The sequence below is a fragment of the Pan troglodytes genome, chromosome 4, assembly GCF_028858775.2.
Source record: "Pan troglodytes isolate AG18354 chromosome 4, NHGRI_mPanTro3-v2.0_pri, whole genome shotgun sequence".
NCBI classification, from domain to species: domain Eukaryota; kingdom Metazoa; phylum Chordata; class Mammalia; order Primates; family Hominidae; genus Pan; species Pan troglodytes.
Window position 1 is genome coordinate 122,000,118 of NC_072402.2, and position 26,649 is coordinate 122,026,766.

The 26,649-nt window shown below is 38.8% G+C and overlaps 1 long non-coding RNA gene across 1 annotated transcript in view; it reads right to left on the reverse strand.

The window, feature by feature from the left end:
- Window positions 1–26,649, reverse strand: part of LOC134810102 (uncharacterized) — a 378,845-nt gene that overhangs the window by 111,826 nt on the left and 240,370 nt on the right. The gene's annotated exons all lie outside the window — the stretch shown is intronic.

The following is a 26,649-nucleotide window of genomic DNA, read 5'->3' on the forward strand; positions in this document are numbered from 1 at the left end:
TATAGATTTGAGGTGAAGGGATGAAAAAATATATTTCACGCAAATAGAAAACAAAAGAGAGTAGAAGTAGCTATTTTTACCTCAGAAAAAAACAGATGTTAAAGTAACAGTAAAAAAAAAAAAAAAAAAGACAAAGAAGGCCATTATATAGTAATAAAAAGTATCCAACAAGAAGATGTTACAATCCTGAAATATATATATTCACCAACTCTGAGGCTCCCAGATTTGTAAAACAATTACTACTAGACCTAATAAAATAAGTAGCCACACAATAATAGTGGGGAAATTTAACACTCTGCTGATGGCACGAGACAGATCATCAAGGCAGAAAGTCAACAATGAAACAATCGATATAAACTACACTCTAGAACAAGTGGACTTAACAGATGTTTACAGAACATTCTACCTATGAACTGCAGAATATACATTCATCTGATCAGCACATGGAACGTTCTCCCAGATAGATAAATATGATAGGCCACAAAACAAGTCTCAATAAATTTAAAAAATCAAAATTATATCAAACACCTTCTCAAACTGCAGTGAAATAAAACCAGAAGTCAACTCCAAAAGGAACCCTCAAAAATATACTAATACATGGAAACTAAACAATCTGCTCTTGAATGATTGGGATAACAATGAAATAACAATGGAAATGTTAAAATTCTTCAAAATGAATAACAGTGACACAAATAACAGTGACACAACTTATCAAAACCTCTGGAATATGGCAAAAGCAGTGCTAAGAAGAAAGTTTATAGTGCTAAATGCCTACATCAAAAAGTCCAAAAGAACACAAATTGACAACCTAACATCATACCTCAAGGAACTAGAGAAACAAGACAAAATTAAGCCCAAAGCTAGTAGAAGAAAAGAAATAACAAAGATTAGAGCAGAACTAAATAAAATTGAAATGAAAAAGAAAATATTACAAAAAAATCAATGAAGTTAAAAGTTGGTTCCTTGAAAAAAATTAACAAAATTGATAGAACATTAGCTAGATTAACCAAGAAAAGAGGAGAGAAGATTCAAATAAGCTTGATTAGGAACAAATGGAGACATTAAATCTGACACCATGGAAATACAAAAGCTCATTCGAGACTTCTATGAGTGCTTCTATGCATAAAAACTAGAAAATCTGGAGGAAATGGATAAATTCCTGGAAATATACAACCCTCCTAGCTTGAATCAGGAGGAAATAGAAATCCTGAGCAGACCAATAATGAGCAGTGAGATTTAATCAGTAATAACACAAAAATTGCCAACAACAACAAAAAAGCCTAGGACCAAATGGATTCAATTGGCAAATCTACCAGACAGTCAAATAAGAATTGGTACAAAACCTACTGAAACTATCACAAAAGATTGAGAAAGAGGAAATCCTCTCTAACTCATTGTATGAAGCCAGTATTACCATGATACCAAAACCAGGAAAGTACATAACAAAAAGAGAAAACCACATATCTATATCCTTGATGAACATAAATGCAAAAATCCTCAACAAAATACTAGCAAGCCAAATCCAGCAGCACATCAAAAAGATATTACACCAGTGATCAAATGGGTTTCAGTGCAGCGATGCAGGGATAGTTTAACATATGCAAGTCAATAAATGTGATACATCACATAAACAATTAAAAACAAAAACCATATGATTATCTCAATATATGCAGAGAAAGCATTCATTAAAATCCAGCATCATTTTATGATAAAACTCCCAACAAATGCAGCATAGAGGGGACATATCTCAAGATAATAAAAGCCTTACACAAGAAATCCACAGCCAGCCTCATATGGAATGGGGAAAAGTTGAAAGGATTCTCCCTGAGAACTGGAACAAGACAATGATGCCTACTTTCACCACTTCTGATTAACACAGTACTAGAAGTCCTAGCCGGAGCAATCAGGCAAGAGAAATAAATAAAGGGCATCAAATTGGAAAAGAGGAAGTCAAACTATTGCTGTTTCCTAATAGTAAAATTGTATGCTTAGTAAACCCTAAAAACTCTTCCAAAGACTCCTAGATTTGATAAATGAATTCAGTAAAGTCTCAGGTTACAAAATCAATGTACACAAACTAGTTGTGCTGCTATTCACCAAAAACAACTTAGCTGAGAATCAAATCAAGAACTCAATCCCTTTTACAAGAGCTGCAGTAGAATAAATAAATAAAATATCTAGGTATATACTTAACCAAGGAGGTAAAATATTTCTACAAAGAGAACTACAAAACAGTGCTGAAAGAAATCATAGATGACACAAACAAATGGAAACAAATCCCATGCTAATATATTGAAAGAATCAATATCATGAAAATGACCATACTGCCCAAAGCAATCTACAGATTCAATGCAATACCTATTAAAATATCAATATCATTTTTCACAGAATTAGAAAAAACAACCCTAAAATTCATATGGAACCAAAAAAGATCCTGAATAATCTGGAAGCATCACATTACCTGACTTCAAATTATACTCCAAGGCTATAGACACCAAAACAGCATGGTACTGGTATAAAAGTAGATGTATAGACCAATGGAAAAAGATAGAGAACCCAGAAATAAAGCTAAATACTTACAACCAACTGATCTTTCACAAAGCATACAAAAACATAGATTGAGGAAAAGATATTCTATTTAACAAATAGTGCTGGGAAAATCAGCCGCATATAGAAGAATGAAAGTGGATCCCTCTCTCTCATCTTATACAAAAATCAAGTCAAGATGGATTAAAGACTTGAATGTAGGACCTAAAACCATAAAAATTACAGAAAAAAACCTAGGAAAAGCTCTTCTGGACACTGGTTTAGGCAAAGAATTTATGACTAAGATTCCAAAATCAAATGCAACAAAAACAAAAATAAATAAACGGGACCTAATTATACTAAAAAGCTTTTGCACAGCAAAATAAACAATGGTCAGAGTAAACAGACAACTCACAGAGTGGGAGAAAATATTTACAAACTATGTATCTGACCAAGGATTAATATCCAGAATCTACAAGGAACTCAAACAAATCAGCATTAAAAAACAAAAGCAAATAATTCCATCAAAAAGTGGGCAAATGACATGAATAAACATTTCTCAAAAGAAGATATACAAATGGCCAACAAATGAAAATAATGTTCAACATCACTAATCATCAGGGAAATACAAATTAAAACCACAATGAGATAACACTCTACCCCAGCCAGAATGGCCACTATTAAAAAGTCAAAAAACAATAGATGTTGGCATGGACATGGTGAAAAGAGGATACTTATACACTGATGTTGGAAATGTAAATTAATACAACCTCTGTGGAAAACAGTATGGAGATTTCTTAAGGAACTGAAAGTAGATCTACCATTCAGTCTGGCAGTCCCACTGCTGGATATCTACCCACAGGAAAAGAAATTATTATATCAAAAAGACACCTGCACATGTATGTTTATCACAGCACAATTTACAATCGCAAAAATATAGAACCAACCTAAATGCCTATTGACCAATGAGTGGATAAAGAAAATGTGGTAATATATACACCAGGGAATACCATTCAGCCACAAAAAAGAATGAAATAATGTCTTTTGCAGCAACTTGGATAGAGTTGGAGGCCATTATCTTAAGTGAAGTAACACGGGAATGGAAAACCCAATATCATATGTTCTCACTTGTAAGTGGGAGTTAAGCTATGGGTACACAGAGTGGTAAAATGGACTCTGGAATTCAGAGGCGGGAAAGTCGAGGTGAGGGATAAAAAGCTACATATTGGGTACAGTGCACACTACTTGGGTGACTGGTACACTAAGATCTCAGACTTCACCGCTATACAATTCATCCATGTAACCAAAAACAACTTCTACCCCAAAAGATACTGAAATAAAAAAAATTAATTTAAAAATTTAAAAACTAAAATGTATTTTTAAATTAAAAAAATACAAACACATTGTACAACTGTACAAAAATATTTTCTTTTTTCACACCCTTATTCTATAAGCTTTTTTCCATTTTTAAATTTTCTATTTTGTTTAACTTCTAAACTTTTTTTGTCAAAAACTAAGAAACACACGTTAGCCTAGTCCTCCACAGGACCAGGATTATCAACATTACCATCTTCCTCCTCTACATCTTATCCCACCGGAAGGTCTTCAGGGCAATAATATGCATGGAAATTTCATCTCTTATAACAATGTTTTATTCTGGGGTACCTGCTGAAGGACGTACCTGAGGCTGTTTTACAGTTAACCTTTTCTTTAATAAGTTGAAGGGGCACACTCTAAAATAACAACAAATAGCATAGAATAGTAAATACATTAACCAGTAACATAGTCATTTATTATCAAGTACTGTGTACATAATTGTATATGCTATAATTTTATGTCTGGTAGCAAAATATGTTTGTTTACACCAGCATCACCACAAACACTTGAGTAATGTATTGCTCTAATGCATTGCATTATAATGGCTACAATATCAGTAGGTGACAGGATTTTTTCAGCCCCATTATAATTTTATGGAACCACTATTGTGAATGTGGTCTGCCATTGACCAAAATGTTGCTATGCAGCAAATGACTATATTTTGCTTAGAAATTTTTATGCCAGATACCCTGCTTCATTGCTCTACCTTTCATAAAGCCCTAGGGCATGGACACAATTCAATCAAGTTCTTTGCCACTTTAAAAGGATGGCCTTTTCTCCAGTTTCCAATAAGATGTTCCTCTTTTTCATCTGAGACCTCATCAGAATGGCCTTTACTGTCCATATTTCCACCAACATTCTTTTATAAATCATAGCAATTTGATACATAGATATATTGGTTTGATATATAAGAATCACCTCTGGGAAGCTATAAACCATACTGATGAGCCTGCCTACCCCAGCCTAATTAAGGCAGAATCCTTGAAAGGAGGGCTGGGCATTACAATTTTTTAAAATTCTCTAGGATATGTCACTATGAGAGATTCCACATAAAAGAAGTAATGGAAATGTTTCTAGCAAGTTATTTTGTAGAGATCACTAAATTGATTTCAAAGTGTATAAGGAGAGAGAAAAGACCTAGAATAGCCAACACAATATTGAAGGAGAGGAACAAAGTGAGAGGACTGACACAACCTGACTTCAAGACTTACTATAAAGCTACAGTGATCAAGACAATGTGGTATGAGTGAAAGAAAGACAAATAGATCAATGGAACAAAATAGAGAACACAGAAATAGACCCACATAAATACACTTGCTATGGTTTGAATTTGTCCCCAGAGTTTATGTGTTGGAAACTGGATCTCCAATGTGTTGATGTTGAGAGGTAAGGCCTAATGATTAGGCTCTGAGGTCTCTGTCATCATGAAGGTATTAATGCCATTATCACAGCAGTGGATTCCTTATAAAATAATGAGTTTGGTTCCCTTCCTCTCTCTCTCTCTCTCTTTGCTCTTCCATCATGGGGTGACACAGCAAGAAGATCTTTGCCAGTTGCCAGCCCTCCAATTTTGGACTCCCCAGCCTCCAGAACCATTAGCTAATAAATTTCTGTTTGTTAAAAATTACCCAATTCGGGTATTCTGTTAACAGCAGCACAATAGCAAAGACAGAACAACAGAGAAAAGGTAGTCTTTTCAATAACTGTTGCAGGGACAGTTGGACATCCACATGCAAAAATAATGAATCTAGACACAGACTTTATACCCTTCACAAAAATTAATTCAAAATGATCATATACCTGAATGCAAACACAAATCTATAAAATTCCTAGAAAATAATGGAAGAAGCTCTAGACAGCCATGGGTATGGTGATGACTTTTTAAACAAAGGCACAATCTGTAAAAAAAAAACCATTGATAAGCTGGACTTCATTAAAATTAAAAACTTCTATGGTGTGAAAGACAGTGTTAAGATAATAAGACGACAAATGACAGACTGGAGAAACTCTTCGCAAAAGAAGTAGTAGGAATATAAGACCATGAGAAGGATGAGAATAATTTATATTAAGTTTCATTACAAATAAAATGCATCCTCAACTGCCTCCACTGACAAAATTGCTTTGGTGGTGATAGCATCTGGCAGGATGGGGATGGAAGTGGGGAGCGTTTGTTCTTTGGAGATGGTGTTGTCTTTTTCAGATGGTCATTACTAGCCATTCTGGTTTTCTTTTCTTACACTGAGTTTACAAAGCCTCTTGATTCCTAGCAAAGCATCCCACCCAGCAAATGAGGGTAGCATGGGCATTTGAGTTGTGGTTGCTGACATGATTATTTCCTTGCTCTTTGTATCTGCTTGGGCACTTGCAAGCCACCTTTTATTTCTCTCCAGGAAGGGGGGTTATGTGAAGATTTCTTAAACTGCAGTGCATTCTTCACCATTCAGCCTCCCTCAATAAGTCTGGCAGAAGTTCAGCTCCTGTAAAAAGCAAGTCAGCCCCAACTACCCTTGTCATTTCCATTTTTCATACATCTACTTTTGGTATGTGCAGTATGAATGCTATTTCTCTGTGCAGTTTCATCTCATTTGCCCACTGCCATAGGCTACAGTGTGGAACAAAGTTCACTTTCAAATTCAATCTCAAACAAAATGAAAAAGCAAGAAAATCATGAAAGAGAAAGCTGGCTTCAGCCATTAATATGGATCTCACTGCCAGATTCTTCTGCTTTATCCATCAAATGTGAGTGAGAGGAATCTGCTCCCACGTGCAGCTGCTACGGCTCTGACCCTGGTCACAGGATACTGTCAATCAAGGGAGCAGCTCCTAAGAACAGCCTGGAGTGAGTGCTGGCTGCCAGGTGCAGACAGCCCAACAGGCTATTGAATAACATCATGAATGGTACTGGACCCCTTACTCTGATAACAGTAACAATCCCTGGGGCCTTTCAACAAAATGGTAGGAACCACCCTAAATTTATTTTAGACACCAAGTTTAGGATTAAGGGATTCAGGAGGAAATGACAGGGTTTCCAGAGGAAAGGTATGCATTTTCTTTAAAAAAAAATTTTTTTAACCCACACAGTGTTTATATCTCTGCTTGAAAGTTCAGTATTCTTTAAATACATCAGTGGATCCTGCTAAATTATACATGTGGTCCGAATTAGAGAGTCCTGTGTCTTACATCTGGGTTTATTCCAATTTGCTGGGTTATCTTGGAAAATCAGCTCAAATGAAACTGAGTTCTGTTCACATGTACACACATACACAACCCCCAGGCCCACGCCTGCCCATATGCAAGGTTAAACTTGGGGGTAGCAGAAGTGTAGGGGACATAGAAATAGTCCTGTGATTTTATCCTGGGTATTCCTAGAAAAAAGATGGCAAAAGTCCTTCAAAGCCTTCCCCAGAAGTGAGCTAGCACCCCTTCTATAAAATCAGGCAATATTGTACCTTATTAGCTCAAAAAATTCTGAATGTTTTCTACTTCTTTCCCCCAAGTCCGAAATGATGCGTGTTGGATACCCCAAGAAGGAAACGCTCAGGCCTTCTTTCCTACCTGGCTGTGAAAGTTGGTAAGGAATCTAATTTTAAAAGAGCAGGGAAGGAAACACTGAGTGGCTGCAGTTCAGACTCTGAGTTTGTTGGGATGCACAATCAGTGCCAACGGGCTGCTTCTCTTCCAGAAATTATATGTGATTGATCCTCTTTAAATAAATTTGGCTAGCTAACAAATAGCTTTCCCTTGCCAACATTTTCTCAATATGGTCTCCAGACTCTTTATGGTTTTAAAAAAATTACCAAATAAAATTCATGAAAAGGCAACAAGAAACATATCTTACAAAATTTCTGTACAGAATTCAAACATTGTTCTTGTGCCAGACACACACAGCTGTGGGCCTGACGTGGCAGAACCATCTGCTATAAGCTCCACGCTGTAGCTGCTTGAAAGACAGAGCTGGGTAGGTGCGTCTTTTGTTGGAAACACACAAACCATAACTATGGAGCTTTCCTGTTTCCCTCCCCCGCCCCCTTCATTGCCGTCTGTCCATTTGGATGGAATTATCACAAGAGTGTTATATGCACAGAATGGTGCAGACAATGTGGGCAAAATACAATTGCTTAAAGCAAATGGATGTTTGCACCTTGGTGTTTAAGCTTTCCTGATTTCAATTGGGTTTGGGATCATTATACCTACTGAAAAAATGGGAACCTTCAGAACATTAGCACTGACACATATGTCAACTTAAACCAGTTAAATCATTCTCAATCCAGAGCAGGTGTCCTAAGTGTCATTTCTATACATCTATTTCCTTTATAAACATAATTATGTGAATATGTTTTAACTTTCCAGAAGAATCCTATCAAATTGTGTTACCATCAAATCTTATTAATAGAGCTAAATAAGAAACCGTCTTTGACAGGAAGATTGTTCCTCTTCCCATTCTACACTGTGGCATCATTTGCCAGAATCAGAGCCCCCCAGCTGCCTGTAGGATGCTTATGTCAGTCACATCAGAGAAGGAATGTAGGACAGCTCTAAGAGTATCTTTGGACAGGGGTGGGCTCACATAGCCTCAGAGTAAGTGTTTTCTCTTAGGTAAAGGACTCTTCCTGAGTCAAAGGTAGGTTGTCTTAGCTGGTGGAGCTTATGAACACCTTGTCAGAACGGTGTTTTTATATGTGGAAAATAAAATCCAGAATACAGAGAAAATCAATTATATTGAAATATTCTTATCAAACTGTTTTAACAGACAGGTTTGTGATATAGTAATGTATATGCATATTTATTAACTCATTAAATAACAGAATAGGGTGAAGGGTGGAATATCTATCATAAGGCTGAGCTAAGTGATGGACATTAACAAATTTTCTGCAAAAACTTTAATGCAATACAAAATCATCTGTGAGTTTTATCAGTGACAAAGTCACAAGTGCTTCTAAGACTACTGTGATGTTTTTGCCTAAATGCAGAATTGAAGGAAACACTGAATTACAGTTAGAGATTCATAAAAATAAAGTTATTTTCCCCCATTCCAGTTCATAGGCCCCCGAATTCTATCCATGGCCCATTTATTTATTTATTTTGCTTTTCAACAATTGGTTTATGGAGCTTTTAAAAAAGTGTGTATAGAGTCAATGATGAATTAGGATGTGGTATGAAAGAAAATGACATAGGACAGATATTGAGAGATCATTTGTCCATTTTTAAAATCAGATGATTAGTTTTGCTATTGAGTTGTTTGAATTCTTTATGTATTCTGGTTATCAATCCCCTGTAGGATGAATAGTTTGCAAATATTTTCTCCCACTTTTTGGTTGTCTCTTCACTTTGTTGAGTGTTTCCTTTGCTGTGCAGAAGGTTTTTAACTTGATATAATCATTTGTCTATTTTTGCTTTTGTTGCTTATGCTTTTAAGGCCTTACCCCAAAAAATCTTTGCCCATACCAATGTCTTTTTTTCCCCCATAAGTTATTGCGGTACAGGTTGTATTTGATTACATGAATAAGTTCTTTAGTGGTGATTTGTGAGATTTTGGTGCACCCATCACCTGAGCAGCATACAGTATACACTGCTCAATATTTATGGACTTCTATCCCTTGTCCCCCTCCCACTCTTCTTCCGAAGTCCCCAGAGTCCATTCTTAGGCTTGTGTGTCCTAATAGCTTAGCTCCCACATATCAGTGAGAACATATGGTTTTTGGTTTTTCATTCCTGAGTTACTTAACTTAGAATAATATTCTCCAGTCTCATCCAAGTCACTGCAAATGCTGTTAATTCATTCCTTTTTATGTCTGAGTAGTGGTCCATCATATATATCTACCACAGTTTCTTTATCCACTTGTTGATTGATGGGCATTTGAGTTCGTTCCATGATTTTGCAATTGTGAATTGTGCTATTATAAACATGAACTTTCCTCTTAGCACTGCCTTTGCTGTATCCCAGAGGTTTTGGTAGGTTGTGTCATTATTGTCATTCAGTTCAAAGAATTTTTAAATTTCCATCTCTGAAAAAAACTATATCTTTCCTTCATATATGATGCTTAGTTTTGCTGGATACAAAATTCTTGGCTGATAATTGTTTTGTTTTAGGAGGCTGAAGATAGGGCCCCAATCCCTTCTAGCTTGTAGGATTTCTGCTGAGAAATCTGCTGTTAATCTGATAGGTTTTCCTTTGTAGGTTACCTGATTCTTCTGTCTCACAGCTCTTAAGATTCTTTCCTTTGTCTTAACTTCAGATAACCTGGTGAAAATGTGCCTATGCAATGATATTGTTGTGATGAATTTCCCAGGTGTTCTTTGTGCTTCTTGTATTTAGACATCTAGGTCTCTAGCAAGGCCAGGGAAGTTTTCCTGGATTATTCCCCCAAATATGTTTTCCAAGATTTTAGAATTCTCTTCTTCCTCGGGAACACCAACTATATTCTTAGGTTTGGTCATTTAACATAATCCTAGACATCTTGGATGCTTTTTTCATATTTTCTTTTTTTTTCTTCATCTTTGTTGGATTAGGTTAGTTCAAAAACCTTGTCTTTGAGCTCTGAATTTATTTCTTCTACTTGTTCAATTTTATTGCTGATGCTTTCCAGAGCATTTCACATTTCTAAAAGTGTGTCCAAAGTTTCCTGAATTTTTAATTGTTTTTGTTTGTTTGTTTAAGCTAATATTTCCTTGAATATTTCTCTCTTCACTTCTTGTATCATTTTTTGGATTTCCTTGCATTGGGCTTCGCCTTTCTCTGATGCCTCCCTGATTAGCTTAATAACTAACCTCCTGAATTCTTTTTCAGGTAAATCAGGGATTTCTTCTTGGTTTGGATCCATTTTAGGTGAATTAGTGTGATTTTGGGGGATGTTAATGAGCCTTGTTTTCTCATATTACAAGGGCTGGCTTTCTGGTTCCTTCTCATTTGGGTAGGCTCTGTCAGAGGCAAGGTCTAGGGCTGAAGGCTGTTGTTCAGATTCTTTTGTCCCACGGTGTTCCCTTGATGTAATACTCTCCCCATTTTCCTATGGATGTGGCTTCCTGTGAGCCAAACTGCAGTGATTGTTGTCTCTCTTCTGGGACTAGGTTGGTACTAGGAGTTTTTTGCACAGAGTCCTGTGATGTGCAATGTCTATGGATCTTTCAGCTGTGGATACCAATGCCTATTCCGGTGGAGGTCGCAGGGGGTGCAATGGACTCCGTGAGTGTTCTTAGCTTTGGTGGTTTAATGCTCAATTTTTGTGCTGGTTGGCCTCCTGCAGGGAGGTGGCACTTTCCAGAGAGCATCAACTGTAGCAGTATGGAGAGGACCATCGGGGGCAGGGCCCCAAAACTCCAAAGATTATATGCCCTTTGTCTTCCACTACCAGGATGAGTAGGGAAGGACCATCGGAGGGGGCAGGGCTAGGTGTGTCTGAGCTCAGATTTTCCTTCAGTGGGTCTTGCTGCGACTGCTGTGGGGGATGCGGGTGAGATTACCAGGTCACTGGAGTTGTGTACCTAGGAGGATTATGGCCTTCTCTGCTGAGTCATGCAGGTTGTCAGGGAAGTGAGGGAAAGCTGGCAGTCACAGGCCTCACCCAGCTCCCACGCAAACCGAAGGGCTGGTCTCACTCCCACAAAACCCCCACCAACAGCCCGAGTCTGTTTCCAGGTAGTGGATGAGACGGGCTTGAAAACTTAACCCAGGCTACCCGCCTCCCAGTTGCAAAAGAAAAGGATTTGGTTCTTCCCCAGGCGCTGTGGAATCTGCATACTAGATTTGCACCTTCCCCCAAGTCCTGGCCAGGAGGCTTCTCGCCTCTCACCCATTCAAACTGTTACAAAGTTCAGCTAGAGATCTCCTTCTCTCTGTGGAGTTTTACCCCCTGCTCCTCTGGCCACCCTCCCAATGGATCCCTGTGGTGCCAGGCAGGAATGGCCTGCTAGGGGACCCAACAAGCTCCCAGGGCCTTTCTGCTGCTTCCTCTACCCCTGTATTTCACTTGGCTCTCTAAATTGACTCAGCTCCAGGTAAGGTCGGAGACTTCTCCTGCAAACAGACCTTCGGTTTCTCCAGTGGGGCTTTGTGTTCAGGAGAGTAGTGTCTCCCTTTCCCACTTCTGCAGTTGGAGCCCTCACAGTATTTGGAGTATCTCCCAGGTCCTGCAGGAGCAGTCTGCTTCCTTCTGAGGGTCTTTGGGTTATCTCAGGATTGCTTGTTTGTCCATGGACCCTTTAGAAGTCCTAGGTAAAGATCCTTATTTTTCCTTTTAGATTATTAAATCTAATAATATATAGATATAGATATAACAAATACAATCTTGTGGTCCAAACAGTAAGTGAAAATGTTACATGAATATGGAAGGTTATGTGCTTCCAGATTCATGAATCCCAAGCTTTCTCTGTCAAAGAAAATATGTTTGCTACTGTTGAAGCTTCACAATGCTGGCCTTTTAAATGCCATTTGTGAGTTTCTCTTCTGTATCAAATGATACCTTTATTCTAGCTTCTCCTCTCTCTTGTCATCCTAACTTCTGGATGTGATGCTTACCTCTGTATATCTTGCCTGCTTCCACAAATACACTCCTATTTCTCTCCTGTCTTGATTTTTTTTTCTCCCCAAATCCTAACAACGTTTGTATATATATAATCAATCACCAACAAATGCATTAATCTCTGTTGTTTATTTAATGGTCACATGATAATTCTCACTAATATGATACTCCAAGAACTTCTGAAGAGCCCCTTCTCTGCTGCTTCCCATCCCCATCCCACTAACATCTCCAACCCAACAGCTATGAGAATCAACCTGAGAACCATTGGTAAACACCATTAACTGCTTTCTAAACATATTTTCGGGGAAATTTTAAAAAGATGTTCTTTTCTTTTGAAGCTCTGGCAGACTAAATTATCAGAAACTTGCTCACTTCTCACTAGATAAAAGAGCTACAAGCATGAAGGGAGTAATGTATTAGGCGAACAGTTGAATTAAATAACTTTGCAGGTCTTGGCTACCTTTGAAATTCTAAAACCCCCACTTCAATTGTATCTGAGCAACTCAAAATTTCACATCCAAATTCTGTACATGTAAATTGGTTCTGACTGGTGTATTCACAGACTTTGGAATAGGCAATAGAGATTAGGGAAGCATTGACTCTTCATGTTTGTCGAATACATGAGTTTCATTTTTATTTGGTTGTCAGTATACCTTGTATGTTACTGTTTCATTTTGCTCTTGTAGGGACAGAGAGGTAAGATCCCTTTCCTCACCCATCATAAGGGCCATGGCTAACAACAAAAGACAGATCAATTAAAGTTTTAGGTGACATAGGAGTCTTCAGAAATGAATACTCAAAGACCCAGGGGAAATTGTTTTTATGCTAATATTCAATAAAGAATGAGCAGCCGTGTAGAAATGTGGTTGGATGAAGGGGGTATGATTTAATGGTAATACACTGAGCGAGGAAAACCGGCAAGGCCTGTCTGTTCAGATTCTTCTTGACTTCTCTGGGTAGCATTTCTCCTCCCTAGCATGGGGCAGGACTGCTCTGGAATGAGGGTCTGATGACCTGCTCTCAGACAAAGTAGGAGGCAGGGATAGTTTAACAAGTCAATGAATATGATACACCACATAAACAGAATTAAAAACAAAAATCACATGATCATCTCAATAGAAGCAAAAAAAGGTCAGGGAATTTTTTAATGGCCAGCTCTTATACAGAAAGATGTGGGAAGGTTGGAATTCTATTTCTAGGTTTTAGGGCTGGTTTTAGGGAAGAGGAATTCTAGATTCTATGACTCACTTTGGGGAGATAGATGGGTGGGAGACAGGAGGATGAGAAGTCAGAAAGACCTTGGTTATAGGCCAGTCATGGTGGCTCACACCTGTAATCCCAGCACTTTGAAAGGCCAAGGCAGGCGGATCACTTGAGGCCAGGAGTTTGAGACCAGCCTGGCCAACATGACGAAACCCTGTCTCTACTAAAAATACAAAAATTAGCTGGGTGTGATGGTGCACATCTGTAATCCCAGCTACTCAGGAGGCTGAGGCATGAGAATCATTTGATTGTGGGAGGCGGAGGATGTAGTGAGCTATCACACCACTGTGATCACCAGCTTGGGTGACAGAGCAAGACTCTGTCTCAAAAAACAAGAAAAAAGGCCTTGTTTATGAGGCTCTTCTGAGGCCTTCCAATCTCCTTTAGTTCAAAGTACTCAGCATGCCAAAGCACTATACTTTGGGGCATCATTTTTTGAGGCCCAACACTATGGAAGAATAGGGTTACAGTTACCTAAGTGACTGTATTGAGTGTTGAAAAATTCCTCAGTTATGAATATATTCTTTGTAAATTCTTTCTGATATTACCAAAGAGGGTGGGATTACAAAGCTGCTCAATGAAAAACCAGTAGAAGACATCTTTTTCCAAAATGGAATTAGATTTAGTTTCTCTGGCAACTAAAAATGAGACCTTCTCACTACAAGTAATTTTGAAATTACACACACTAACATTAGAAGAAAAAGGTTTTTAGTCTCATCAATATCTACCACCCACAGATGACCACAGTTAATTCATGAGCAACCCTCCAGACATGTGTCTACACATATAAATAGATGTGCAGATATAGATATCTGTAATTTACATAAGTAAAATAATTTTACACATGATATTGTGTCATGAACACCTTTTCAGGTCAATAAATAGAGCACTACATCATCCTTTGTAATGGAGCTTTAGTATTCCATTGAATTTATTTAGTCAATTCATCTGTTGTTTTGAAAACCCCACTTTTTTGCAGGAAAAAATTAGACAAAGTTTAATATCCATTTATGACAAAAACTCTCAGCAAACTTGAAATATAAGAGAACTTCCACCTGCTAAAATGTATCTGTGAAAAGCCTATAGCCAACCTCATATCTATTTTTTCTTTTCTTCAACTTTTAAGTTTAAGGGTACGTGCAGAGGATGTGCAGGTTTGTTACATAGGGAAATGTGTGTCATGGTGGATTGCTGCACAGATCATCCCATCACCTAGGTATTAAGCCCAGCATCTGTTAGCTATTCTTCCTGATGCTCTCCCTCTGCCACCGCTGACTTCTGACAGGTCCCAGTGTGTGTTGTTCCCCCTTGTGTCCATGTGTTCTCATCATCCAGCTCCAGCTTATTGAAAACCCCACTTTTAAAAGCGGAATAAATCTGGTGGCATAGTATGACACTGCCTCAGCAGCCTCTGAGGTAATCCTGGCATATCTCACACCAGACAATGATAACGTTAGCCCTAGAGTCACTTAATAAGAGAAGCCCACAGTTACTGGGTCAGACTCTGAGATACCAGAGTCCGCATGTCAGAAACCAAACCAAATCAACAGCGGGAGTTAAAAAGAATCACAAAGGCATTCATGGAGAAATGAGCTCCCCTGGGAGACTCGCTACAATTAGGAAACCGCCCCCTCCTCTTCCCCATGGTGGGAACAGTATGTCTGATCCAGCAGCCAGGCTGTGGGCAGGAAACCCTGCTTGATGCCACGTAGGACAGAAGACCGGCTCTCGTCCTCAGACACACGTGGCCGGTGCAGTCTGGCACATGAGGAAGGGTATTACTCTTCCCAGATGGTGTTTCCTATCCCTCTTCACAGCCAATCTAGGAAATGGCTGTGCCAACATTGGCAAAAGTGTCCTGCAGTCGACATGGGGAGTTAGTCTCAGAGTTGGAGGATTTACCATCGTGATGTAACTGGTATCCCTTACATGGAAAAGGTAACTTACAAGTACACAAACGGTGTAGCTATGTGCCATAGTTAGAAGTAAGACTGGATGAGAATACCAGATCTCCATGAAGAAAAGATCTAACACTCAGATGGTGTACTGACATAAGAAAGAACAAAATCAAAGAGATGAAAACGAACCTCTTGCTTTCAGGAAATCCTGATGAGACACATAGCTTTTGGCACTCCCAGTAGGAATGCAGTTTTACTCAATGCCTCCCTTTGAACTCTTGCTTCTACTAAAAACTGATTGGTGCTCTGATGACGGGAAAGCCTTCCTTTAGTGGGGAGGCTTCTAGTGTTAGGTATGTGTCCTTTGAGCCATTAATACCTCCATAGGTGGACAGTCATAAAAATAACTGTCCTACCTAATAAGAGTACTGTTAAAGTTATTCAAAATGCTGAAAGCATTAAACAGATATAAAGATGTACATTTTTCTATACCTATATGATAAACACTGAGATGAATATTCATATTACCCAGAAGAGATGTGGCAAATATGGAAGCCACTTGCATTCCACAGTATTTATGTGAAGGGCATGGTGCTAGGTTACAGGGAAGCCAAGAAAACGAAGTCACAGCTTCTACCCTCAAGGAGTTCACAGCTTTATTTTTTAAAAAGGGCAGCTACTCACTACAAAAAGAAGTAACTTACTCAAGATCACACACAGTAATGAGCTTCAAAAAAAGGTCCAGGAGTCAGATATTACCTTGAATATGTCTCTCTGAGCAGAGGAAGACACAGAATTTTCTTTCAACTGTTCCACATGTCCCCTGACATGAAAGCTACTAATTTAACTGGTTAAGAAACCCTGAATCATAAGGGCCAGAAATGCCATCTTTTCCCTGACTATAAACTCAGCAGACAGCAAGAAAATAATGTAGAGTAAGGGGGAGGAGCGATTAACAAAGTACTGCATGTGGATAATGTTAATTTTTAAAATAGATGCATTCGGGGATGTCTCTTTAAATATCCACATTGAATAGGGAGGAATCTGTTCATTTGTTTATTCTACTCTAACCAGACCCTGGCATTCTGTTACCAGAAATATCCTCCCTTCCCCCTCCTCTCTTCCCGGCATTGTCTGCAGGTGCCTTCGCCCTAAAACTGAAGTCCTCTGCATGAGGCTGTGACGGGGCTCCTCCGAATATTTGGCAATGAAAGCTGCTTGGCCCATTTTGCACATGCATTTGGGAGATTTCCAAACAGATGCATATTCGTCTTCACTTTCTTGGCAGGAGGGCTGAGAATTTAAGGATTCTTATGGAGAATTTATGCTGCTCTGAAAACTTAACCCATCGTGGAAGAAACATGAAAGAGTTCGTATAAAAGACATGACATTTTGCCTCCTTTTGGAGTCTGTTGCTTGGCCTCCTGTGTCTTTGTTGCCTTTTATTAAAGCTTTAGCGACTTTCTTTGTGAACGGGTGATTTTCACTGTCCTGAGCTCTCTAGGGTCTATTTTATTTTCAACAATGATTTCCATTTCATCTGAATCCATTGCCACAGCCAAAGATGTGCTTCTTTATTCAGAAAGTGCCATCAGTAGGGATGGAACCAAAATATTGTCTGAAAGCCATTTGGGGGCAATTTAACAAAAAGGGGGTAGAAAAATGAGAGTAACCTATAATTTTATTACCTGGAGCTACATGCTAACAAGGACAAAACAAGAAGTCCCAACAATGGGTGAGCCATGGATGGATCAGCAGCCTGATTGGCAAATCCTAAACAATAACTCTTTTTCCTCTGAGTCATTTAATCCCCACATGATCAGATAGAACAAAGAAAGCCCTGCATATCAGGAAGATTTTATAATTTCATATCTGCCTATATTTGTCTGGGCTAAATATAGCCAAGAGCCTTTTAATATTCTCCCTAAAGGATCCTTTGAAAACTCACCAAACAGGAATTACCCTGTAAAAAGGCAGAGACGCAATGCTCTGCAAACAGTATTTTCTTAAACTGGATAAACTGCAAATAAAACAAACACACAAAGAAAATTAAATAGTAGTCTAAAAGAATAAGAAAGTAACCTAGCCTCCCTTATTTGACATTGAAAATAATTTTTATAATGTTTAGCCAGGTCCTTCTTTGATAAATACACTAAAGAAATGATTTTTTTTTTTGTCTGCTTAGGTATTTCAGCTTTTGTTTTTAATTTGCTTCCTCAGTCACGCTTTTACTTACTTTCCAATTCCTTCCCTCCTTTCCTGGCTCTTACCTGTGTAACCTGATTATACCCTGACATGGATTCCTCCCAGTATAGCTTCCCCACTGCTCAGGGACTTGGACTACAGTCACAGGCATTTATACATCTGCACTGACTCATTCAATCTATTCTTCAGCTCAGTAGGATGCCCTGAAGAAAGGTTCTCAAGCAGTGTCTAACAGGATCTTTATGAGTTGGGAGTTTATTTTTCCCTCTTTAGGGTAACCACTTTGCTAGGAGATGACAGAGATGCTGAGACTCCCTGCATCTGCTCCCTTCTGGCACCCAGCACCAGGGATTTATGATCAACCAAGACCAGGGAGCACCCCCCTGGAGGACGGCTCACAAGGCCTTGTGAAACAAAGGAAGTTTCTTCAAGCAGCTTATCTGTATTAGCAGCACTTGATTCTAGATAGGCGAGTGCACCAACAATTCCGCCTAAAAGAATAACAGTGGCTGAGGAGAACACACTTCCAACTGTGCAGCAATTAGAGTGCTGTTGAATGGCTGATTGCTTGCGTGTGGTCCCCTTAGTTCCCTGGTGGAGCTTGCTTATAGTTCTGCAATTGGATAAAATGGATTGGAATGAGCACTGTCATATAGAACTGCCAGCTGTTCTACTGTTAATAAAGACACTATTTAGCTATTAATACATCCCATTCTTCCATGTTGTGCCCATTCAAACAAAATATCTTTGTTTGCAAAGGGGGTGTGACTGCACCTGTTCTTGATTGGAGATCCTGTGGCCTGTGGAGGACCCCTTGTTACCACTGCGCAGCAATTGTAGCTTCCAGGCAGTGTCTACTTGTAAAAGAAACGGGGAGACTAGACAGTGGGATTTAAAAAAGAAAAAAATGAAGCTGTGGGTTCAACAGAGCTGCCATTTCTTCAAATGGTCTTTATGTTAAAAAAAAAAAAAAGTCTAGTTTATTGGGCAAGTTGGAATTTACTTGTAAGCAAATTCCGTGTGACTAATGATTCCTTCCCTTTTTCAAGGAGTTATTGTGTTTTAAATATTCCTGAGTATGAAGGCAGAATTCTATGGTGATCTCAGCAGGTGAAAAATGCAGCCTAAGCCTGAGTAATTAACAGGAGATACTACTTCCCAAATAAGCAAAAGAGCAAAGCACTTTCTTTCTTTCTATGGGCAAGCACAATACTAGGTTCTTTGGAGTGCCATCTTCAAGGAATTTACAATAAGGGTAAGGAGACAAGATATATATAGATATATATATATATATATGCAGGAAATATATATATATATATGCAGGAATATATATATATATGCAGGAAAAAATAACCCACATGAACCAAGCTATGTTATGTCTCTGTTCCCACATGGATAGATATGAAACACAATAGGGTGTTGAGTGGGATCAATTCTAAAATTGTAGTTAAGGCCCAAGCGGAAGCCACCACTTAACTGCTATCAGTTGGAGTAAATTTTCTTGGAGCTTATGAAGATGCTAACCTACTGCTGATAATAACCACCACCATCACCATGAAGAAAATCAAAATATTCGACCCCAAAATACACTTCTGTAACTTATTTTGGAATGGCTGTTCCTCAAGAGCCAGCAAACAGAAGTAGCCTTGCAAAGTTGTCTTTTGTGAGGGAGAGTTGCTTCTGTAGAGAAAATCTGCATTGATGTAGCCGGGTTTTCTCTGAGCCTTTCCTTATCTGGATCTCGGAAAGATTAACTGAAAATTTGATACCTTTAAAGGTCTGATACAAACACTTTACCATCTATGGTCTCTGAAGGATTTTAGCTGTGACGTTTCCTCTACGTAACAAGATCACCTTTGCTAGCCAGGTTTCCTCTTCTCTCCTGCCCACCACCTGTTTTGCCAACATCCAAGCTTTCATTCTTTCTGTAACCTCAAGATGGTAGGTAAGCTTCTGTACCCCATCGTGGGTTTGGGGTCATCACTCTGTCGTTCTCCTCCATGTGCATGTTAATAAATGTGTATGCCTTTTCTCCAATTTCTCTGCCTGCTGTGAGTTAATTTTTCAGTGAAACTTCAGAGGGTGAAGAGGAAGTGTTTCCTATGCCCCTACAACTATGACCGCCATCACTACCTGGGATATAAGCAAAAAACAGAAGGAAGTGAAGAAGAAGCATTTACAGTGGTCATTACCAACCTGTGGGAATTAGGTGTTCCAAGGTATATTAGTCTCCTAGGGATGCCATAACAAAATACCACAGACTGGGTGGCTTAAAAAACAGAAATTTACTACTATCAGCTCTAGATGCTGGGAAGTCCAAGATCAAGGTGCTGGCAAGGTAAGTTTTATCCTGAGGCCTCTTCTCTTGGCTTATAGGCAGCTGCCTTCTTAATGTATCTCTGTGTCTCTTCTTATAAGTGCACTAATCCCAGCATATCTGGACGCCACTCTTATAATCTCATTTAACTTTAATCACTTCCTTAGAGACCCTATCTCCAAACACAGTCACAGTGTGGGTTAGGGTTCCAGCATATAAACTGGGGGATAGGGGTAGACATAATTTAGTCCATAATACTAGGTACTGATTTTTCCCTTTGTTCCTTCTAAGGGGTGAGGGGTAGAAACACATCATTCAATCATTCAAAAGAAAATGAAGGTAATTTCGAACAGGAGTGACAGTCTGTCTTCTGTGGATGAAATCTACCTGGGATATAGAATCTACAAGCAACCCACTCTACTTGGTGTTGCTTCCTGAGAGGGGAATGATAAGGATTTCTAAAGGGAATCCAACACTGTATTTAGATGCCCTTTAAGGCCTAGAAATTTGTAAGGGCTGGCTGGAAAGGCATTGGGGGACTATGGGATGGGTGCAAATTAATCATGCTTTTAATGTATCTTATGAGGTTTTGATGTTAAAAAATCCTGCTGGCCAAGGGGAGACTACCTCTCCCAGGGCTAGCCAATTCTCAGAGATGGCAAAGAACTTGGCTGGTAGCTTGCCTTTCATATGCAAACCAACCAGTCTGAGTTCTTATTCCCCAACCACTTATTTTCTATAACTCTCAGACACCAAGCCAATATTTCCCCTTCTCCAAATCAACCCAGGGCCAAATATCAGACAACTAGAGACTACCCCTATAGTCCAAAGCCCATTGATATTATTCAAATGAGGCAGCACTAAGCTGCTTACCTCTCTCTGCCTTGACTTTCCCATGGAAATCCCTATCAAGCTCTGGCCTAGGCTTTCTCCTGGTTCCTGCTTCTTCTTCCTGACCAAAACCTGGAAGTTCTCCATGTGGCCCTGCATGGCAAGACATGCCCACCTTCCTCAGGAAATATAAGTCATAAATTATTCTCTCAGTGGCATTGACCAATCTGTGTCATCACACAGTCACCACTAAAAATTAAAATCCCACATTTTGAGACCGCGTGCCCATGAAACAGCCTCAACAAACAGAGAAGACCTCAATGGTTCTTGTGGCTCCACCTGAGAGGGTCTAGGGCAAGAGAAAGGGCAAGAATATTAGGGCTGCCCAAGATGTGGTGGAGCCGGAAGAGCACAGATGTTGCTGGAGGATTGGTGATGCCTCTCTGAGGGGTCCTTGACAGCAGAGAGGCTGGTCTGGAGCTGAGCACTGCCCCAGGCACACTCTGTTTCATCTACTTAGGAACACTGTATCTGCAGAGGCCACCAGCAGCAAACAGAATCAGATGAAACCAGAGGTTTCAAAGCCTGGGCACTTCCTGCTATGTGCCTTTGCAATGTCCAGTTATAGAAAGTAATCTTTGCCTCCCCATCTATTCTCACAGTTCCCTAACAACAGAAATGTGAGATAAGGGGGAAAGGATATGCTGGAGCCATATCACCCTCTCTCGCCTCCACTCTGAATCTTTGCAACTTGATATTTTACCTGTCCAGATGGGTTTAAATTGGAGATGGGACAGTTAAACCCGGAGATCTGAGTTGGAATTTGGAGCTTGGAGTTACTGGACTGGCTAAATTTTAATAAACAAAATGGTGGGAAAGTTCTAGACTCCTTATAATATGAAAAGGAAGATTTGGTAGAATTAAAAGCAGTAACAAAAAATAAAATTGTGTCTTATAGCATTGTACGTTTTACTTATCTTTGTTAGCAGTTCTATTTCTCTCTGAAGAGTTGGTGTACAAATAAATAATTCGGAAAAAATTAAAAGAATTGTATCCAGTGTAATAAGTGCCACAAAGTAAACCCTCAATCTAAATTTGTTGGATGGTAAGTAAAATACTCTTTCTTTCCCTTTAGGAAATTCCTATAAAACATCAGTGGAATGCGTCTCTTTATAAACTAACTACTCACCCAGAAACCCCAAACCTCCCCAGGTACAGAAAAGATGGCCACTAAAAGAATTTGGTATCGTGTCTTTTGAGCGATTCTCTAGCACACATTCTCTAATTTGTTCGTTCCTGATCCTGCAATCTGCTGCCTCAGTTATAGGGGGGTGTTCTTGCACAGATTAATTTTGGAGAATTAATTTTTCATGGGCACTCTTTCTTTCAGGTTTAACTCAGTTTCCTGCTTCTTCAAGTCACCCAATGAATATTTCTACACTGATATTTTAGGCCTTGGGCTGTGTGTGTGTGTGTGTGTGTGTGTGTCCTCTCCCAAAATTACTTGTCATTTCCAGCTGCATTCTGGGTATCCTTTTGTAGCAGTTCATGTGGGCTCTTCACAACAGATTGGCGTGATTCATCTTTTAAGACACATGTTAGACTGAGAATCAGGAAGCCTAGAGTTGGTTCTGGTTTTGCCAGGACCATGAACAAGCTTATTTTTGAGCCCCCAGTCCATATATTCCTTCCTACATCAAACCTTTTCTGACCCCTAGATAGAGCAATTATTTCTTCTTACTTCTATTTCAATATCTATTGCTCTATATTTGCACCTACTCATTTATGTACTCGTTCCCTCTTCTGAAGGAAGACCTTATTTTAAGGTCTGGGATACATGTGCAGGACATGCAGGTTTGTTACACACATGTGCCATAGTGGTTTGCACCATGGTGCACCTATCAACCCATCACCTAGGTATTGAGCCCCATATGCATTAGCTATTTATCCTGATGCCCTCCCTCCCCCTGAACCCCTAACAGGCCCCAGTGTGTGTTGTTCCCCTCCCTGTGTCCATGTCTTCTCATTGTTCAGCTCCCACTTATGAGTGAGAACATGTAGCATTTGGTTTTCTGTTCCTGTGTTAGTTTGCTGAGGATAATGGCTTCCAGCTTCATCTATGTCCCTGCAAAGGACATGATCTTGTTCCTTTTTGTGGCTGCATAGTATTCCATGGTGTATATGTGCCACATTTACTTTATCCAGTCTATCATTGATGGGCATTTGGGTTGATTCCATGTCTTTGCTATTGTGAATAGTGCTACAATAAACATGTGTGCCTGTATCTTTATAATATAATGATGTCTATTCCTTTGAGTATATACCCAGTAATGAGGTTGTTGGATCAAATGGTATTTCTGGTTCTAGATCCTTGAGGAATCACTACACTGTCTTCCATAGTGGTTGAACTAATTTACATTTCCACCAACAGTGTAAAAGTGTTCCTGTTTCTCCACAGCCTCGCCAGCAGCTGTTGTTTCTTGACTTTTTAATAATTGTCATTCTGTCTGGTGTGAGATGATATCTCATTGTGGTTTTAGTTTGCATTTCTCTAATGACCAGAGATGTTGAGCTTTTTTTCATGTTTGTTGGCTGCATAAAAGTCTTATTTTGAGAAGTGTCTGTTATGTCCTTTGCCCACTTCTTGATGGGGTTGTCTGTTTTTCTCTTGTAAATTTGTTTAAGTTCCTTGTAGACTCTGAATATTAGCCCTTTGTCAGATGGATAGATTGCAAAAATTTTCTCCCTTTCTATAGGTTGTCTGCTCTAAAGTATGAACATTTTTTTCCACCTTTGAATTCTCATGTGATTGGTTCTTCTTAAAATGGGGGTGACTAGTTCAATTTTTTTAAAATTCTACTTTAAGTTCTGGGATATACATGCAGAATGTGCAGGTTTGTTACATAGGTATACATGTGACATGGTGATTTGCTGCACCTATTAACCCATCATCTAGGTTTTAAGTTAGGGTCTTATTTATTTTTGGGTCCCCAGGGTGTGCTAATATTAGGAGTGCATTGGATGCCCTGAGAGAATGAAAAGATAATCAGTACAGAATCCTGGCTCTTTGACCTAGTTGTTACTGTCCTAGTCCCTATTCTCACAGTGCTGGCACTGTGCTAGGTAGAATAAGGTACTCTCCAGGGCCTATACCTATTGTCAGCCTGGGATAAATTTGGCCTCTAGCTTCAACTCTTCCAACAACCAGGTTTTATTTTTTTATTCCATTCTTCCTCCACTTTCCACTGTGACAGTTGGGCCTTACTGATACAAAGAAATCATGCTAATAGAAGAAGGATAATCTGAATCAAATCCCTCTTTTCTAACAAGACAAAACAATATTGCACTCCTAGAGATCAGTGAATCAAAACAAGCCCCAAGAAGTGAACTTGTATTTGGGTGCTAGAGATCTTTTAATCCAAGTGGTATGGAATTCCTCTCCTCAAATATATGAAGTCCAGCACGCGAGGCCAGGGTAGCTTAATGATCTCAGCACATGAAACAGGGACTGGGCCAAAATCAGAATGACTTGTCCATAGTAAAAGAGGCATAGAAGTGAGATAAATGGACTTTAGCAACTGAGAAATAGAGATATAGCCTTTCTATGAGAGATTTTATTTCTTTGTATTTCCTGACACACATAGAACTTTGAAACATAGTAGGCACTCAATAAATTCTCTTTGAGAGGACAAAGGGAGAGTATATCATTTAGAATACTTTCCCTAACAACTGAAAATTGTTATTAAGATATTAAGGTAATTGTTAATTGTTAATTGAAAATTATTATCTTAGAGATTAAGGTAATTTATTGGACAATATAAATAAAAAATCCAGAAGGTATAAACTTTGCAGGATTTGATCAGTACCACCTCCATATCTATTTTCTTGGGATTTTCTTGGCTTTTCTCTCCTCCATAGTAGTTTTATCCCTGGGTTGTTTTTCCCATTGGTAGCAAAATGGCTTCATCAGTGTCAGACATTATGTAACCTCACCATCCAGGGAAAGAGAAAAGGCCACCTAAATTTGAAGAGTTACCTGTATTTTTTAACCAATAGCTGGGACAAGGTGAGAGTGAGATTATACTGACTGGCCTAAGCCAATCAAGACCTATCTCTAGATCAAGAGGTGGCATGGGATAAATTTGGCCATGCTAAATTCATATAACAACAAATGGGAACATTTCTAAAAGTTGAAAATAAAGAATAATTACTGACAGGCATCTAGAAAATTCTACAAAATGTAAAATGGGGAGAGGAAGTGAGGGAGGAAGGGAGGGAGGGAGGGAGGGACGGAGGGAATGAAGGAAGGAAGGAAGGAAGGAAGGAAGGAAGGAAGGAAAATGAGAAGTAAGAAGAAAGGACAGGAGGAGGGAAGGGAAAATGGAAAAAGAAAAGGAAGAACAAAAGGAGGAAAGAAGGGAAGGAAAATTGAAGAAAATAAAAACCCTGGGTTTTTTTGTTTGTTTGTTTTGTTTTGTTTTTGTAACCAGACCCTGGTTATTCACAGTGTAAAAAATACAACTCTATATTGGGGATAGGGAGGGGAAGTGGAGTGAAACATTAATTGAGCAATCCTGGTGTACATTCTGATATTCTATACCATTGTACTCTTCTGGCTTATTTTATGTTTGATTAAAATAAAACAGTTAGATATCTTCAGAAGCAACCTGATTGATGATGACCTGCACAGAGAGGTAAGAGACAGATTTTAAGTCTTCTGGACTTCCTCCAGTCTCGATCTTTATCTCTATGTCTTTATCACACACAAATATGGCTCCAGTGGTATGAAGTCAAGAGGAGATCAAAACATGCTGGAAGAATGAAGTAAGTATCAAGAAATAGCAAGTGTGCATCAAAAAGTCCAATTTCAAATCTGCTTTTTCACATCCTGCACAAATTTGATCATGTTAAATAATTTCTGAGTTGTAGTACCCTTATCTACAAAATGGAGATAGTATCTACCTCACAGTGTTACTGTGAAGATTATATAAAATAATCTACATATACAGCAGCTATAGTAGGTATTCAATAAGCATTAATTTGTTTCTCCTTAAGAATTTTTTCTGAGAATGAATTTTTTTGAACAGCTTTGGGACATTCAACCTGAATTATTAGTTACAGATATAATAACTGATCCAAACCTAAAGGCTTTTGATCCTTTATTGAACTCTTTATCCTTTATTGAGAACACACACAGTAGTAGAAAATATCTAATTTTCATGATAAATTGCTTTCTGATGTGTTCTATTTCTCTGAACCTGAATTTCCCACAACAAACATTGATTCAATATTTATAAGTAGCTATTGCCTGACATGGGCTAGAAGAGAGAAGGAAGAAAGAAGAGAAAATAGAAGAAAGGAGGGAGGAAGGAAGTGTGGGTGAATTATTTATGAGTTAGCACATTCATTGTTGTTATTACAGATGAATATCATCTAACCCTTGCATATGAACCTCTATTGGTGAAATATATAAAACATTATCTTAACCTTGCTTTTTTCTCTCCCCCTATTTCAGGCTGTTATGATTTAAAACCCAATAAAGTGTACCATCCTGGATGAAGAATGAAGGGTCTTGATCCAGGAGTTGCTGGCTCAGCATCTGCTCTCAGAATACTCGAAGTCTACTTTTAGCAATAGGAATAGTTACCAGTTGGAAATTCTTTGAATTCTATTAGCACAGCCTTAGTTTTGCTACACAGTGTTGATAAATGAA